Below are 18152 nucleotides of genomic sequence, written 5' to 3'. Positions count from 1 at the left end.
TGCACTTTGCACTTTAATTTTGGCACTTGTATGTATTAAATGTGAATCATGAATGGAGAAGCACTGTGATTAGTCTCTATCTAGGCACAGAGAGAGAAGGAATGAATTGTAACATGCCCTAAATATGGGAGTGCACTGATTTTGTATTGGTTGATGACTAATTGATTACAATGTGATGATGTATTTATACTAGCACTTATGCACTTTATGTTCACTTGACTTGAAAAAGGTTCTGTGAGAGAACCGAAACGTTGTCTTATTTGACATGTGTGAATAAAACTACACATTTTTTTCTATATTTCAAGGAGTGCTGCGGATTTTCTTCATTATATATATATATATTTTTTTTTTTTTTTTTTTTTTTATATAGATACGTAAACGAGGCAAGTAAGAAGCTCAACGAGCTGTTACTAACGTTTCCGGAGCCCAGTACCACCCTGCATTCTCCGAATCTCCTCTTTGCTCCCCGACCTCACAAAGCTAGAGCGCCGTAATCTCGCGATGCATGAGCTAGCGTTTGCGAAGTGTCGGCATAGTGTTCCTTCCCTTTGCTGGCATCAGCCTCAGGGAACAAACTAAGCATGCGCTACCTCATGCATCGCGAGATTATGGCGCTCAAGCTTTGTGACGTCGGGGAGCAAGGAGGAGATTCGGAGGATGCCGGGCGGTACTGGGCTCCTGAACAGTGGGCGTGGCTGGACTCAGTCAGAACACTGGACTCATCTAAGGTTAATTTACTTATCTATAAAATCGTAAAAGCACACAGAGCTATGGGAACTGGGTATTGTGGATGTGCTAGCAGAGATCTAGCAGCCCATGTCCTCAGCTCTATATCCAAAATCCAGGTGACAGGTTCCCTTTAAAGGAGTTGTGCAGGCAGTTTGTATTGATGACCTAACCTCAGGATAGTGTTATGTGCTCCTAACGCCCCTAAAAATGCATATTTATGCCCCCAACACCTGTTTTTCATGTTGACACTTTGCCTCTCCCTTTCTGAGCATCAGAGCGGCTGAGCAGGAATGTTTACATTCAGCACTTCCTGTTTACCACAGGAAAAACAAACCTAGCCTGCGGTGCAGAGTGAGGAGCCACAGGCTGGCCCCGCCTGCCATACAGTCCAGTATGCAGCAGCTAGGGCTGCAGCTAACGATTATTTGAATAATCGATTAGTTGCCGATTAATTTCTACGATTAATCGGGAAAAACGACAAAATTACAAAACAGAGAGGTTTATATGATCTTACTTGAAAAATTATGTTCAAAGGCCATATTAAAACAAATTGTGGACGACACTATTATGGGGGATCTGTGGACGGCGCAGTTATGGGGGATCTGTGGACGTCACTATTATGGGGGATCTGTGGACGGCGCAGTTATGGGGGATCTGTGGACGGCGCAGTTATGGGGGATCTGTGGACGGCGCAGTTATGGGGGATCTGTGGACGGCGCAGTTATGGGGGATCTGTGGACGGCGCAGTTATGGGGGATCTGTGGACGGCGCAGTTATGGGGGATCTGTGGACGGCGCAGTTATGGGGGATCTGTGGACGGCGCAGTTATGGGGGATCTGTGGACGGCGCAGTTATGGAGAGGGGGATCTGTGGGTGGCGCAGTTATGGAGAGGGGGATCTGTGGGTGGCGCAGTTATGGAGAGGGGGATCTGTGGGTGGCGCAGTTATGGAGAGGGGGATCTGTGGGCGGCGCTGTTATTGAGAGTGGGATATGTGCACTGTTATGGGCATAACAGTGCACAGATCCCTTTCCTCATTACAGTGCACAGACCCCCCCCCCCCCCCCCCTCCCCATAGCAGTGCTATACACAGACCCCCCCCTCCCCATAGCAGTGCTATACACAGACCCCCCCCCTCCCCATAGCAGTGCTATACACAGACCACCCTCCCCATAGCAGTGCCATAGACAGATCCTCCCCCCTCCCCATAACAGCCCCGGCCCCGATGCTTATAAGTCGGACTAATCACTGCATCTTTATTTTACCTTTTTACAATGACGCTCCTGTAACAGCCAGGCAGAGCGGACGGCGGCGTAACGTCACTCACTCACGTGACGCACCTGCTCCGCCCACTTCATGAATGAAGGAGGCGGAGCAGGCGTGTCACATGAGTAAGTGACGTTACGCCGCCGTCCGCTCTGCCTGGCTGTTACAGGAGCGTCATTGTAAAAAGGTAAAATAAAGATGCACCGCCCGCCCGCATAGCAACGAATTGGCGATTATTCGATAACTAGATTCGTCGACAACGAATCCAGTTATCGATTATAATCGATTACATCAATTAATCGTTGCAGCCCTAGCAGCAGCCATACCCCGCTTCATCTTATGTAAGCAAACCCTAACATGAATACTGCTATTATCCTTATATGCATTGCTGGATAACATCAGTGCCCCCCACAGGTGATTTCCTCACCAACTGCACTGAACAGCCTGAACCACCCAGCACACCAAGACACATCTGTATCTAATTCTATCATGTGTGATACTGCCTGCTGATCTGTGTATCTAATCCCATCTTGTTTGCTACTGTCTGCTGAAGGTTTTAAGTCTGTGATGTCCAATACTGTCCGCAGTGCCTCTATCATGTGCAAAACATGAGCCTGTATCAAAGTTGCTCATGTTAGATATCAACTGCTTAGCTGTGTATCTAATCCTATCGTTAGATACCGTCTTGTGCAGTAGGTATCTAAACCTATCATTTATGATACATTGTACTGCAGGGCCTGCAACGGCCAGGGAGGCAGAGAATGGGACACCGCCAGAAGAAAGGAGTTCATCTGGAGTGAGGCCACGTGACCGGACTCCGGAACGAGAAATCAACAGCGTGGCGGAGGGTAAGTATAGAAGCTTTCTCTTGAACAGGTTAGTTTAAAAGGCCACCTAAGGGGGTTGGGCCGGAGAACCCATTAAGGGCAAAGAGGTTCCCCTCCTCCTTACTTTAGCGGAGAGGAGGTGTTCACTTGCTGCTGATATAACACCACCGTAAAATCATCTTCCTACCGTTCAACAGATTGCACATAAGGGACTGAACTAATGAGTTTCATAGCTCATAGTAACTAGTGCAGGGATCCGCAACCTCTGGCACTCCAGCTGTTGTGAAACTACAACTACCAGCATGCATAATTGCTCAGCTTTTCTCAGAAATCCCATAAAAGAGAATGGAGCATGCTGGGAGTTGTGGTTTTACAACAGCTGGAGTGCCGAAGGTTGCTGATCCCTGAACTAGTGGATTGTTAGAGAGATTTAAGAGGGTGATCTATGATGACCCAGGGGCCCGTATATGGTTCTTGCACAAGGGCCCCTAAGGGTCTGTGCCCACCCGTACCTGAAAGCATCAACAACTACACAAAACAATAAAGGGGGCAGAACCCATCCCTTTCATGTGCCTCTTATAACAGAAGATAAAATAGAAAAAGACAAAAAAACTCCCTCCTCCCCCTTACCCTGGCCCATAGATAGTCAAACATCAGCTTTACCCACCTAACTAATTCTTCTGGCACCCCAAATCGGTTTACAATTGCCCACACTGAGTCAAATACTTTAACTGAAGCCCTCTAGGAATGGATGGGGTTAAATTCTGAATAATCTGTGCATAAGGGACCAGAGGCCGGGGATTCCCAGTGATGGAAAGTCCAGCTCTATCCAAATGCTGTCATGTTCTCTCCACTCAGCAGCTCCGAGGGATTAGAAATATAAAGGAGAATTGGACTTCCCCAGATTCCTAGATTACAGGCCGGAGGAGCTGGTCTGGAGCCGTCTGTCACAGGACACGTCAGGAAGCTTCTGACAGATCATTACATGCTCCTGACCAGGGCTGCAGTAAATCATTATTTAAGTAATCGAGTATTCTATTAATTAATCGTAAAAAATAATTGAGTAATCTAATAAGAAAAACCTTCTTAAAATAACGAATTGCTTTATAAAAATATCCCTCTTTCCCAGTGCCTCCTATGCCATCCACCATGTTCCCCCACTCCCCCAGTGCCATCAGACCAGGAGCCCCTCCATGCCATGTCCCCTAGTGCCCCAATGATGGCACTGCCATCAGCCCCTTCATCCAGATTACCACGATTTCCCCTTTCCCAGTGCCTCCATGCCATCCACCATGTCCCCCACTCCATGTGCCAAATCACAGGTGCCCCCATTAACCCCTCTCCCCCCACCAATAACTTTATACATGCCACAGGTGCCAAACCCCCCCCTCCCCTGCTAGCTTTATACTTACCTTTCAGAGCAAGAGTGCGCCGACACATGGAGTCTGCAGGAGACGCGTCTTCATCCCAGCATGCACTGGGGACCTGACGTCACACAGCGCCAGCCAGCGAGCTGACGATGTGTGATCGCAAGGTCCTGCAGCGCGATGCCAACGGGAGGCCACAGAGCGGTGAGAAACTTCATTTTACTCACGCTCTGTGGTCATGTCATTCAAACTAGATTTTTTGCCTCGATTACATTGATTAAAATCGATGAATGGTTTCAGCCCTATTCCTGTCAACCAGGGGCCAAGGAGACTTCAGAAATATCATCGGACAGCGCAGTCCTGTAGCTGCAGATTCATTAGCAGGATGCCACAACTCGTGGTCAGCCTGGAGTTATGAGGAGGAACTATGGTCGGTAAATTCAGGCCACAGAGATGAAGTATAATAAGGGGGTTCACACCGGGCAACAACATTTATGGGGGTGGAGGGGTTAAATGAGTAAGTCCTTGTTCACTTCTCCGTCAGGTGATCCGGCAGGCTGTTCCAGCACACAGCAGCCTGCTGGATCCGCCAGATCCCCACTGACTGCAATGAGGTCTGGCAGGGATCTAGCCGATTTCTAGCATAAATGCCGGGTTTCAGACAAAAAAACAAAAAAGAAACGCTGCATGCATGCCGGGTGAGAGCTGGCCTTTGGGCTGGGTCTCCTAAACGGAGATGTGAACGTAGCCTAAGGTTACAGTCGGGTTTTCTGATGCAGTTTTAGAAGCCAAAATCAGGAGTGGATCATAAAAAGGAGAGAAAGTATAAAGGACAAATACGAGTTCTCTTTTTTTTTGCAGCGGCGAGCTGGTAACTAAAAGTGGCCCCAATATTGTAGGTGGGTCCGACTCCAAACTGTCAAAACACAAGTAGATGGGGCCAATGCAAGTAGCCAGGGTCAGTGATACCATAGTGTAGCACAGAACACCTCCGCAGAAGCTGTCCCTCTGTGGTGACCATCAATAGATGCAATGTTCTGTCCTCCTCCAATTGTCTGTAATATGGATGCGGAGCAGGGGGCTCAAGAGGTGAGATGTGGGCCACAACACCACACAAGTACCTGAGGTGAATTGGAAGAACTAAGCTGATTGGTTCCTGGTTGCTTACCCGTCGCTGGGTACCTGAATTCTGCCCAGCGCTGATTGGTCAAGTAATGCCAGGAGGCGGGATTCTGGTCTATTTAAAAGGGACACTGACAGGCCCAATAAGCATATTTAAGGATATGGATAGAGATTTATATATATAATTTATCTATCTATCTCACAGTACAGGTCTTATAAAGTGTATTAAAATCATCTAAGTGTCCCCCCTGTCCACCTTATAAATACAGAAAACTGAAGTTTTATAACCTGCTTGAAGCGTCTTCAACGTGCCCAAGGGGCGGCGTTTCATCTCCACTTGCGCCCAGCCAGCCGCCCCCAACTGCTGTTTTGAAGCGCGGCCCAGCTCATCAATATTCACTTCGCTGGGCGGCTACTAATGTCCCCGACTGCACAAGATCCGGCGCATGCCCAATATAATCCTATGGGCATCGGCCTCCATCTCATGCGCTGAATTAACGCGTCTGGCTAGAAAAGTGACTGCACCCCTGCTACAATTGGTGTAACATTTCTATGACCGGGAATTGAAATGTGGAAAATTCACAAGTGTGAAGCTAGATTACCATAGTGAAACAACTTGAGGGCTGTGAGCCTCCGGAACCTTGTATTGCGCAGGTGCCCGGTACTGCTAACAACTAGAGATCACACGTGGAACCGTCAGCGTCCGGAAAGCGGTACTGCGCAAGTGCGCAGCGTCATTAGTAACCGGAGACCATCCGTGGAGCGGCTGATACCTGAACCATATGCCAACAGATGTCACCGTGTAGACACTATCAACATCGGGTAAGAAGCGCATAAGCGCTATAAAAAAGAAAACTACCCGTTACACTACAAAGGCTGCGAAGCGACTGGACACTTAAGTGGACTCACGTTCCATTTAACGCACCCATCAGTGTGAATTGAGACACTGGACACTCACATATGCCCCATAGAATATTCCACCATCCTGCTGAAAATACATCGAATAAGAAAATTTTAAGAAAACAACACAGGGCTGCAGTCCAAATATTATAGAGTAAGCGAGAGCTCCGCAGCTTAATAGAAAGGCGGGACCGTGACTATTATCATTTTATCGCCATCTTAGAGTCACAATTGCCTTTTGATTTTATACTGCTATTTGGTGTGTTCATGTCCGGAGTTCATTTGTACACCTATTTAACCCCTTAAGGACACAGGGCGTACAGGTACGCCCTTGTGCCCTGGTACTTAAGGACACAGGGCGTACATGTACACCCTGTGCATTTTCGATCACTGCCGTGCGGCTGGCAGTGATCGGAACCCGGTGCCTGCTCAAATCATTGAGCAGGCACCTAGGCTAAATGCGCGGGGGGGTCCCGTGACCCCCCCATGTCGGCGATCGCGGCAAACCGCAGGTCAATTCAGACCTGCGGTTTGCTGCGATATCTGCAGTTTATGATCCCCGCGGTCCCTGACCGCGGGGATCAGAAACTTTAGGTTTCAAAACGTTGTCCAGTATTCCTCCCCCTGCACCCCTGAGTTATTTGGGCACGGTGGGAGGTGCAGGGGGAGGGTTGCGGGCGGTGCGGGCGGTGCGGGAGGCGGGCGGTGCGGTAGGCGGGATCGCGATCCCCCGCCCGCCTCCCATTGCGTAATCGTTGGCGTCTAGTGGGTATACCAGGGTGCCAGCACATTGCTGGCACCCTGGTATAAACGGCTGACATCGGTGATGCGATGTCAGCCGTTTAACCCTTTCCATACAGCGGTCCGTACGGACCGCTGTATGGAAAAGGTTAACAGTAAGAGGGAGCTCCCTCCCTCTCCCATCGGGAGGCTGCTGTGCCTTTGCAGTCCCCCGAATGGAGAGGGAGAGAGCCCCCAGACAGCCCCCCCAGAGCCCCGTCCTTACCCTTCCCCGTCTGCGCAGCTCTGGCCACTACTGAGCAGACGGGGAAGGTTCCCATGACAACAGGACGCCTGCTCAGGCGTCCTGCTGTCCATGGTGCTGAACAGATCTATGCTGAAAGGCATAGATCTGTTCAGACAAAGTGTAAAATACAGTATAGTACTATATATTGTACTGTACTGTATTATGTAGACATCAGACCCACTGGATCTTCAAGAACCAAGTGGGTCTGGGTCAAAAAAAAAGTGAAAAAAGTGAAAAATAAAGTAAAAATCAAAAAACACATTTATCACTGATTAAAAATGAAAGAAATAAAATTCCCTACACATGTTTGGTATCGCCGCGTCCGTAACGACCTGATCTATAAAACGGTAATGTTACTTTACCCGAACGGTGAACGCCATAAAAATAAAAAATTAAAAACTATGATGAAATTGGAATTTTGCCCACCTTACTTCCCAAAAAAGGTAATAAAAGTGATCAAAAAAGTCGCATCTATGCCAAAATTGTAACAATCAAACCGTTATCTCATCCCGCAAAAATCATACCCTACCCAAGATAATCGCCCAAAAACTGAAAAAGTTATGGCTCTTACACTATGGAAACACTAAAACATGATTTCTTTTGTTTCAAAAATGAAATCATTGTGTAAAACTTACATAAATAAAAAAAAGTATACATATTAGGTATCGCCGCGTCCGTATTCACCGGCTCTATAAAAATATCACATGACCTAACCCCTCAGATGACCACCGTAAAAAAATAAAAATAAAAACGGTGTAAAAAAAGCCATTTTTGTCATCTTCCGTCACAAAACGTGTAATAGCAAGCAATCAAAAAGTCATGTGCACCCCAAAATAGTGCCAATCAAACCGTCATCTCATCCCACAAAAAATGAGACCCTACTTAAGATAATCGCCCAAAAATTTAAAAAAACTATGGCTCTTAGACTATGGAGACACTAAAACATTTTTTTTGTTTTAAAAATGAAATTATTGTGTAAAACGTACATAAATAAAAAAAAATTGTATACATATTGGGTATCACCGCGTCCGTGACAACCTGCTCTATAAAATTACCACATGATCTAACCTGTCAGATGAATGGTGTAAATAACAAAAAAAAAAAAACGGTGCCAAAAAAGCAATTTCTTGTTACCTTGCCGCACAAAAAGTGTAATATAGAGCAACCAAAAATCATATGTACCCTAAACTTGTACCAACAAAACTGCCACCCTATCCCGTAGTTTCTAAAATGGGGTCACTTTTTTGGAGTTTCTACTCTAGGGGTCCATCAGGGGGGCTTCAAATGGGACATGGTGTCAAAAAAACCAGTCCAGCAAAATCTGCCTTCCAAAAACCGTATGGCATTCCTTTCCTTCTGCGCCCTGCCGTGTGCCCGTACAGCAGTTTACAACCACATATGAGGTGTTTCTGTAAACTACAGAATCAGGGCCAGAAATAATGAGTTTTGTTTGGCTGTTAACCCTTGCTTTGTAACTGGAAAAAAAATATTAAAATGGAAAATCTGCCAAAAAAGTGAAATTTTGAAATTGTATCTCTATTTTCTATTAAATCTTGTGCAACACCTAAAGGGTTAACAAAGTTTGTAAAATCAGTTTTGAATACCTTGAGGGGTGTAGTTTCTTAGATGGGGTCACTTTTATGGAGTTTCTACTCTAGGGGTGCATCAGGGGGGCTTCAAATGGGACATGGTGTCAAAAAAACCAGTCCAGCAAAATCTGCCTTCCAAAAACCGTATGGCATTCCTTTCCTTCTGCGCCCTGCCGTGTGCCCGTACAGCAGTTTACAACCACATATGAGGTGTTTCTGTAAACTACAGAATCAGGGCCAGAAATAATGAGTTTTGTTTGGCTGTTAACCCTTGCTTTGTAACTGGAAAAAAAATATTAAAATGGAAAATCTGCCAAAAAAGTGAAATTTTGAAATTGTATCTCTATTTTCTATTAAATCTTGTGCAACACCTAAAGGGTTAACAAAGTTTGTAAAATCAGTTTTGAATACCTTGAGGGGTGTAGTTTCTTAGATGGGGTCACTTTTATGGAGTTTCTACTCTAGGGGTGCATCAGGGGGGCTTCAAATGGGACATGGTGTCAAAAAAACCAGTCCAGCAAAATCTGCCTTCCAAAAACCGTATGGCATTCCTTTCCTTCTGCGCCCTGCCGTGTGCCCGTACAGCAGTTTACAACCACATATGAGGTGTTTCTGTAAACTACAGAATCAGGGCCAGAAATAATGAGTTTTGTTTGGCTGTTAACCCTTGCTTTGTAACTGGAAAAAAAATATTAAAATGGAAAATCTGCCAAAAAAGTGAAATTTTGAAATTGTATCTCTATTTTCTATTAAATCTTGTGCAACACCTAAAGGGTTAACAAAGTTTGTAAAATCAGTTTTGAATACCTTGAGGGGTGTAGTTTCTTAGATGGGGTCACTTTTATGGAGTTTCTACTCTAGGGGTGCATCAGGGGGCTTCAAATGGGACATGGTGTCAAAAAAACTGTCCAGCAAAACATGCCTTCCAAAAACCAAACGGCGCACCTTTCACTCTACGCCCCGCTGTGTGGCCGTACAGTAGTTTACGGCCACATATGGCGTGTTTCTGTAAACGGCAGAGTCAGGGCAATAAAGATACAGTCTTGTTTGGCTGTTAACCCTTGCTTTGTTAGTGGAAAAAATGGGTTAAAATGGAAAATTAGGCAAAAAAATGAAATTCTCAAATTTCATCCCCATTTGCCAATAACTCTTGTGCAACACCTAAAGGGTTAACAACGTTTGTAAAATCAGTTTTGAATACCTTGAGGGGTGTAGTTTCTTAGATGGGGTCACTTTTATGGAGTTTCTACTCTAGGGGTGCATCAGGGGGCTTCAAATGGGACATGGTGTCAAAAAACCAGTCCAGCAAAATCTGGCTTCCAAAAACCATACGGCGCACCTTTCACTCTACGCCCCGCTGTGTGGCCGTACAGTAGTTTACGGCCACATATGGGGTGTTTCTGTAAACGGCAGAGTCAGGGCAATAAAGATACAGTCTTGTTTGACTGTTAACCCTTGCTTTGTTAGTGGAAAAAATGGGTTAAAATGGAAAATTAGGCAATAAAAGGAAATTCTCAAATTTCATCCCCATTTGCCAATAACTCTTGTGCAACACCTAAAGGGTTAACAAAGTTTGTAAAATCAGTTTTGAATACCTTGAGGGGTGTAGTTTATAGAATGGGGTCATTTTTGGGTGGTTTCTATTATGTAAGCCTCGCAAAGTGACTTCAGACCTGAACTCGTCCCTAAAAATTGGGTTTTTGTAAATTTCTGAAAAATTTCAAGATTTGCTTCTAAACTTCTAAGCCTTGTAACATCCCCAAAAAATAAAATATCATTCCCAAAATAATTCAAACATGAAGTAGACATATGGGGAATGTTAAGTCATCACAATTTTTGGGGGTATTACTATGTATTACAGAAGTAGAGAAACTGAAACTTTGAAATTTGCAAATTTTTCCCAATTTTTGGTAAATTTGACTTTTTTTTATGCAAAAAAAAATTATTTTTTTAACTTTATTTTACCAGTGTCATGAAGTACAATATGTGACGAAAAAACAATCTCAGAATGGCCTGGATAAGTCAAAGCGTTTTAAAGTTATCAGCACTTAAAGTGACACTGGTCAGATTTTCAAAAAATGGCCTGGTCCTAAGGTGTAAAAAGGCTGTGTCCCTAAGGGGTTAAGCAGGGGTCCGGAGGTCCCACCTGCCCGCCCTTAATATTGTTTAGTCGCAATCCTGAGTTAGAGATGGATTAGTCACCCAGCTTTTCTGGGGGGACAGTAATATTTTAATGGTTATTTATTGAGTGAAATTTTAATTGAATATTTATTGGTTTGGAGTAGGGCTGCACGATATGGGAATTTTGTGCGATTGCGATTAGAGCCCTAAAAATTGCGATAACGGTATGCGATGCAATATTTTAAGGGAATTGTGCTAGAGGTGTATTTGCTTGGATTTTCAAGGCAAAAGCGCACACAAATTACTGATAATGCAGAAATGTAGTTATGCTTAACTCAAGAACTGAAATGCACAGTGTTTTTCAAAATAAAACATCTTTTACTAAATTAAATAACATATTTGCATTACTGCAAAAGTACAAAATACAAAACTTGCCATTTTCTTAATAATAGAAGAACATTTGTTCATTAAAATAACGACTTGCCTCCAGCCCCTCCTCCCTCCCCGCACTGTAACTGATGTATCGCCGGCCGCGCTGTGCAGCATAGCGGTCGGCGATATATCCGTGTCAACCACGTAAAAAGTCAACCATCGCTTTATAAGGCGCACTGCCATTTTTCCCCCACTTTTTTTGGGGGGGGGGGGAGTTTTGTCTTATAAAGCGAAAAATATGGTAATATAATTGCAGCATTTTTGGGTCGGCCAATTGGCGATTGCGATATGATGATTAATTGCGATTGCTTTGGCAATATATTGTGCAGGCCTAGTTTGGAGATTAACCCTTAATAAAGGACCGTGGCCATTATTTCACCACTGGAAGAGTTGCTGGGTTTTTATTTTACTATTGGTTTCATTCAGATGTTAGAGGTATTGCTCATACGGCACCATGTCAAAATCTACAACAAAAAAACAGGAAAAGAAAATGCGGATCCCTCTTATTGTCTATGGGTCCGTGAAAACCACCAACAGAACACGGACGCCGTCTATGACCAGGCAGGGGTTTTCATGGATCGTTGGAAGGAGATATTTATTTATATAGCTCCACCATATTCCGCAGCGCTTTACACTCAGGGCGTTCACGTACAAAACAAAATACATCGCAACGTAACTGGCTAATATATAACAGACGCTGGGAGCGAGGGTCCTGCTCGCAAGAGCTTACAATTAGTGTTGAGCGAACGCGTGTTTCCAAGTTCGGGTTAGCTAAGAATTCCGTTATGGATTCAGCTACCACGGACCATAAGTTATGGCGGCATCCATAACGGAATTTTTAGATAACCGGAACTTTGTATGCCAAACTTGGAAACATAAGTTTGCTCGGCACTACTTACAATCTATGAACCCCTTTTCATCCTTAGCAGCGTTTGGGGAACACGGATGACGCACGGACCAAACACGGATGGCCTCGGGGCCAGTAGCAGGTCTAGGCTCAGACTACCCAGCTGCTGAGATTTGTAGCCCAACACAAAGGGCAAATACAAAGTGTACTGGTAAAACCGACACAGCACAGTGTGAACAGAGCCGTACAGACTGGTGTCCTCTGCCGGCACATAGGGACTACAGGGCGACGCCACACCCGCTGCCCATCACCTGGACGTGGTGCGGCCACACAACGGGCTACCTCACCTACCTGCAGACAACGGACGACGTCGTGCGCCATCACATCACGTGTCAGGCTGGACACGCCCCCTTTTATGACATTTGTTTATACGGTGAACGCTTTAGGAGCCATATACTGAAGGATCCAGGATCCCCCGGAGAGTATGTGACTGGGGCCGGTGACATGAATACAGTCACACCCGCAGGTTACAGGGCCGCACGTTGTACTGATCAGACGACACACACCAGTCACAACCGGTTATTACGGTGACTTACAGAGCGGAGAGTCCGGTGCTCGCCGTCTAGCGCCCCCTCCCGGTCCAGAGCTGTTACTGATCACGAGCGATCCCTGGGGGTCACCTCCCGTCCACGTCCATGGTACCCTCAGACCTTGCAACGATCAGACCGTGACCTCATCGCTTCCTGACAGGAAGAAGCCTACAGCCTCCCCGATGAGGACCCAACTACCAGTTACGCTCGGGGCTGTCTAACACAATGCCTGTTTCAAATGACCGAACCCAAAGTCACTGCCGCCAAGCGCACACACTCACCTTCAGGCAGGTGGAAACGGTCCTGACTGGCCGGGCGGCGGCGGTGACTGGAAGGAAGCGGCACTTGATATGGGGAGCAGCTCTCCAGTTCCCCGCCGCAAAGCGAGTGAACGAGCGCGTCACCTGACCGCAGCCAAGTGACAGAGCCGGCAACAGGGGGGCGAGCCTGCCTGTGGCCTGATCCTGCAGCCAATAGGAGTAGCGGCCAGGTGAACGCGTCATGGCTGTTGCTGTGGTAACGAGCATCTATGTAGGACGAGGAGGGGAACGCGCGATCTCTCCTCACTGACGGCGGACCAATGGCAAGGGAGAGCCGTGAGTGATGGGGTCGGTGCTGCCGGGCTCTGCAAACAGCCATGAACTGTGTGGGGGCAGCAGCACCCCGATCACGCACCGACCGCCTGCTGCAGACGGTTACATCAGAAATCCCGTGTACAAAGTCACGGTCGTTTATGGAAAGTGTAAATAGACAGGGCAGAGAGGCCATCACACCCATCTGCACTATAGCACTGTGATGGGAAAGGAACCAATGTGCGTCCATGTACCAGACCGTCCTGAACATGCCTGCTTGTGAGGGGATCTCTGTAATTCATAGGGCCCCAGCAGAATAAGAGGGCCCCCACTACCTAGTGGAAGAAAATGCAGCATAAGTAGTAATAATTAAAGGGGCTATCCAATCCCTTTAATGACCCCCCCCCCCCCCCCCCTGCCATATAGGTTATACTTACATCGCTCCTGATCCCTGCACGGCCACAGCTGCATCTTCCTGTCATACAGATCAAAACATCTGGTGATGGGGAGCAGCCAATAGCAGGCTGCGACAGTGATGACCCTCCCTAGCGTCACTCGCAATGCTAGGGAGACTTGTCCCCGTCGCGGCCTGCTATTGGCAGCGACGCAGGGTAAGTATAATCTATGTGAGATGCCCAGGCATAGAGGGGGGGGGGGGCATTATAGGCCCCCTTTAAAGGTAAGTACACAGTGGAGTCACAATATTATGACCAGTAGCCATAGGTGGACTGGCCATTGACCCCGAGCCCTCCGCTTGGCTGTCAGCCAGGTACATGAATATTTGTTGTTCTCAGCTTTAATATAGGAGTATCAGGCACTTACGCACCTGGCCAGCGGCCGCAGGTGCCCCCTGAATTCAACTGTATTGCTATCGTCGGGATGATACAGTTTCATACTGTGGCGCTGGTGGCAGTGTTTTATGCGGCACTGTGGTATTTTGTTCTGCATTACGGTATTGTTGGCCCCACCTTCTGTTAATTTGGACTCACCTACAACATGGGACCACTTTAAGTTCCCAGTCTGCCCCTGCCAGCAGCTAATATCCAGAGTGACCGCCGTGTACAGACTTGGAAGTCTTGGTCATGCTCTTCCAATGAATGTCGGACATTTCTTGCATTGTCTTGCTGGAGGAACCCATCCTCCCCAGGCAGGGCCGGTGCAAGGATTTTTGCCAACACAAGTGAAGCTACATTTTGCCCCCCCCCCCCCCCCTTTCGCAGCTCACCTAGCCCTGGTCCCGTCTGCAGCAGCTGGCTTCTCCTCTGTGTGGTCCTGGTATCTTCTCTGCTTCAGACAATCGCTGGTTTGAGGACCGTATTTTTCACCCTCTAAGACACACTGGCCCATAAGACGCACCTAGGATTTAGAGGAGGATAATAATAAGAAAAAAAATTGCCCCCCATATCTGCGGCCTAAGGCAGCCGCTTGGTCTGCCTTATTATAGCGCCGGCCCTGTCCCCAGGGATGACAATCAGCAGTATGGGGGTACGTGATCTGCAAGGATGGGTTCAAACCCAGATCGGCTGAGGATGCTTTTCACATGGATGAGTGGGCCCAGAGAATGCCAGGAAAACATTCCCTAGACCATACCACTCCCGCCAGCAGCAATGGTTGCAGGGGGTTTATGCTGATGTTTCTCACCTGACACAACAAAGTCCATCCAGAGGATAGGTCATCAGTTACAGAGGCCGATAAGGCCGCTTTCACGTCAGCGTTTTTGCTGGATTGGTCAGGGATTAGCTAAAACTCTTCAGTTATGATAATACAGCCGTCTGAACAGATTCAGTTGTATTATCTCTACGGATCTGGCAGTAGAAGCATTGTAAGTCAATAGGCGCCTGATCCGTGTTCTTTTGTGTCCGTCTTGATCAGCATCTTATGACGCACTCAAAAACGCTGCTTGCATCGCTGTTATGAGTGTCATAGGAATGCAACAAAACTGAATGCATTCTGGTGCACTCCCTTCAGTCTTGTCCCCATTGACAATGAATGGGGACAAAACTAAAGTGTTTTCCTCCGGTTTTGAGGTCCTATGACGGATCTCAATGCCGAAAAGGAGAAACGCAGATGTGAAAGTAGCCTAAGGCACAGGTATAGTATATACAGTACACACATATAGCATATACAAGGAAGTAACGATCATTTATAGGGCCCAATAGCCAAATCAGATGGGGCCCTGACCACGTAGCAGCATTAATAACAGTTTTTTCTTAGTCATAGTTATAACTATGGCCAGGGACAAAGGGGGTCATTTATCAAACTGGTATAAAGTAGAACTGGCTCAGATTCCAACTTTCATTTTCCAAAGATGCCGTCCAAAAAGAAAGGTGGAATCTGATTGGTTGCTATGGGCAACTAAGCCAGTTCTTCTTTACAACAGTTTGATAAATGACCCCCAAACTGTTTTTTATTGTCCTAAGCGTCTACTGCAGATGCCGCTGATGGTAAAGTTTTGGGATTTTACTTATAGTGCATCATCTTTTTCTTATGCATGTGCCTATGGACCCGCTCCCAACTCAGCAATTCTCCCTGCACCTGTCAAGGAAACCTGATGTTTTAAACCCATTGCTTGGAGCTGACCCTTGCCTCTTTTTGCGTTGCGGACTTTCCTTTTACAGATAAAACTGGAACATACTTCTTCAAGTACGAAGAAAAAAAGCTTTTTACCTTTTTAAATAAGTATAAATAGTATGGTTATAACACTTATTGTTACAGTTATGGGGATACTAAACATGCAAGGCTTATTGTATGTGGTTTCTAGTAAATAAAGTGCATTTCATTTTATTTTTTGTGGTACTTTACAATATTTTATTTTAGTCCTTTTATGGGAGTTTAAAGGGATTTTCCTGGCAGTTAAATATCAATGGCCTATCCCCAGGGTAGGTCATCAATACCTGATTGCTAAGGGGGGGTTGACTCCTAAAACCCTGAATGATCAGCTTTGAGGGGGCCACTGAGCTTGAACGAAAGCCACAGTTTCCTTCATACAGTAGCTTACCAAGCATAGCGCCTGTAGAATGTGCTCTGCTTTGCGGGTGCCTTAAATTACTGAAGAACAACTGTATCTTAACTCAGTGTTGGATTTATTTACAAATAGAGATATACCTACATTCTAAATATAATTAAGGGAATGGGAGGTTAGTGCAGGTAATTACACAGGAAGAAAGTTGTATCATATACCCCTGTCCCCATCCCAGCATATATGTCCTTGCTAACACAGGTGTGGGCAGTAAATACCAGCAGGGGGTCGGGCTTTCCCCAGGATGTGACAGTCCTGGCAGATCTTCCTTTCATCAGTGTCCTGCCCCAAGAACCCCTTGATGGTCCTCATTTGCATACCAAGCAGACCCGGGCTGATTCAGTTCAAGGAACATCTTTGCATCAAAGCTGTATCATAGATGTCAATTTTATCGGTTCCAACAGCGCTGTACATTATATAGTGGTTGTGCTTGGTATTGCAGCTTAGTCCCATTTAATTGAATGAGACTAAGGGCTCACTCACATGGCTGAAGCCTGTTTTTGCAGATCTGCAGAACACGGATCCCGTCCATGTGTGTTCCACATTTGCAGAATGGAACATCCTGGCCTCTATAGAACTGTCCTATCCTTGTCCATAATACGGACAAGAATACGACATGTTCTATTTTTTGCAGGACCACTGAGCGGACATACAGGCGCAGACAGCCCTCAGTGTGCTGTCCACATCTTTTGTGGCCCCAATGAAGTGAATGGACCGGTATCCAACCTGCAAAAAATGTGGATCGGATGCGGACAAAAAACATGGTCTAGTGCATGAGCCCTAAGCTGGAGGCCCGGTGTCAGGGAAACCTATCCTCTAAATTACAGATGTCAAACTTCATATCTTACTTTTATGCTCCTGATTTTGATGACAAGTCTGATTCTAAGCTGCAGGGCTGTCATGGAGGCCTTGTGTGCATGCATATTACCGCCTACATCAAGGGTCACATGTACACACATATATTCAAGTCAGATTGCAATAAATTACATCCACACAAGGTCTCAGTGACAACAATTCACCCGGTAGAAATGGGGACAAATGGCACATGTCATCTCTCAGTAGTGCAGTCTAAGGCCTCTTGCACACGACCGTGTGTCCGCCGTGGCCATGCATTCCGCATCACGGATGCGGATCCATTCACTTGAATGGGTCCGCAAATCTGGAGATGCGGTGCGGAATGTAACGGAAGCACTACGGAGTGCTTTCAGGGGGTTCTGTTCCGTGCCTCCATTCCACAAAAAGATAAAACTTGTCCTATCTTTTTGCGGAACGGACTTGGGGACTTCATTCAAGTGAATGGGTCGCGATCTGCATGCGGCTGGCCCATGGTCGGTGCCCGTGCATGGGCAGCACGTTCGTGTGCAAGAGACCTCAAGCTGGCCATACACATTATACTTTTGTCGGCCGAACCTGCCGGGAATGGTGGATTCAGCCGACACATCAATGTGGATAGTGACTTCCGACTCTTCCCCCGACATAATGTAGGATGGGACAAGGATCGGGCGAAAATATTCTTTTGTACTCCAGTGAGATAAGGTTATGCAACAGGTGTCTGGCAGGAGTGGCAGGGTCTTTCTCCCCTCCCCAAGCCGAATGTGTATGGGGAAGACGGGAGAGGTAGCTGTCGGTGAACGTTCATTTGGCCAACAGCTATTGAATGTGTATGGCCAGCTTTAGACCTGTGATCAAATCTCATCCTAAAAGTAAGATATAAAGATATTAAAAAAGTATTGTGCTCCACGAGT

General features: G+C 46.3%; 1 protein-coding gene across 1 annotated transcript in view; it reads right to left on the bottom strand.

Annotated features, from left to right (window-relative positions):
* Positions 1-13249, bottom strand: part of LOC122924719 (3-hydroxy-3-methylglutaryl-coenzyme A reductase-like) — a 38285-nt gene extending 25036 nt beyond the window's left edge. Inside the window, 1 exon segment of the mRNA XM_044276081.1 lies at positions 13098-13249. The gene's annotated coding sequence lies outside the window, so the exon portion shown is untranslated.
* Between the last annotated feature and the right edge of the window lie 4903 nt (positions 13250-18152).

Source organism: Bufo gargarizans, chromosome 1 (genome assembly GCF_014858855.1).
Source record: "Bufo gargarizans isolate SCDJY-AF-19 chromosome 1, ASM1485885v1, whole genome shotgun sequence".
In the NCBI taxonomy this organism is placed as follows: Eukaryota; Metazoa; Chordata; class Amphibia; order Anura; family Bufonidae; genus Bufo; species Bufo gargarizans.
Note: the sequence above shows the minus strand (reverse complement) of the source record. Positions and strands in the feature narration are given on the sequence as shown.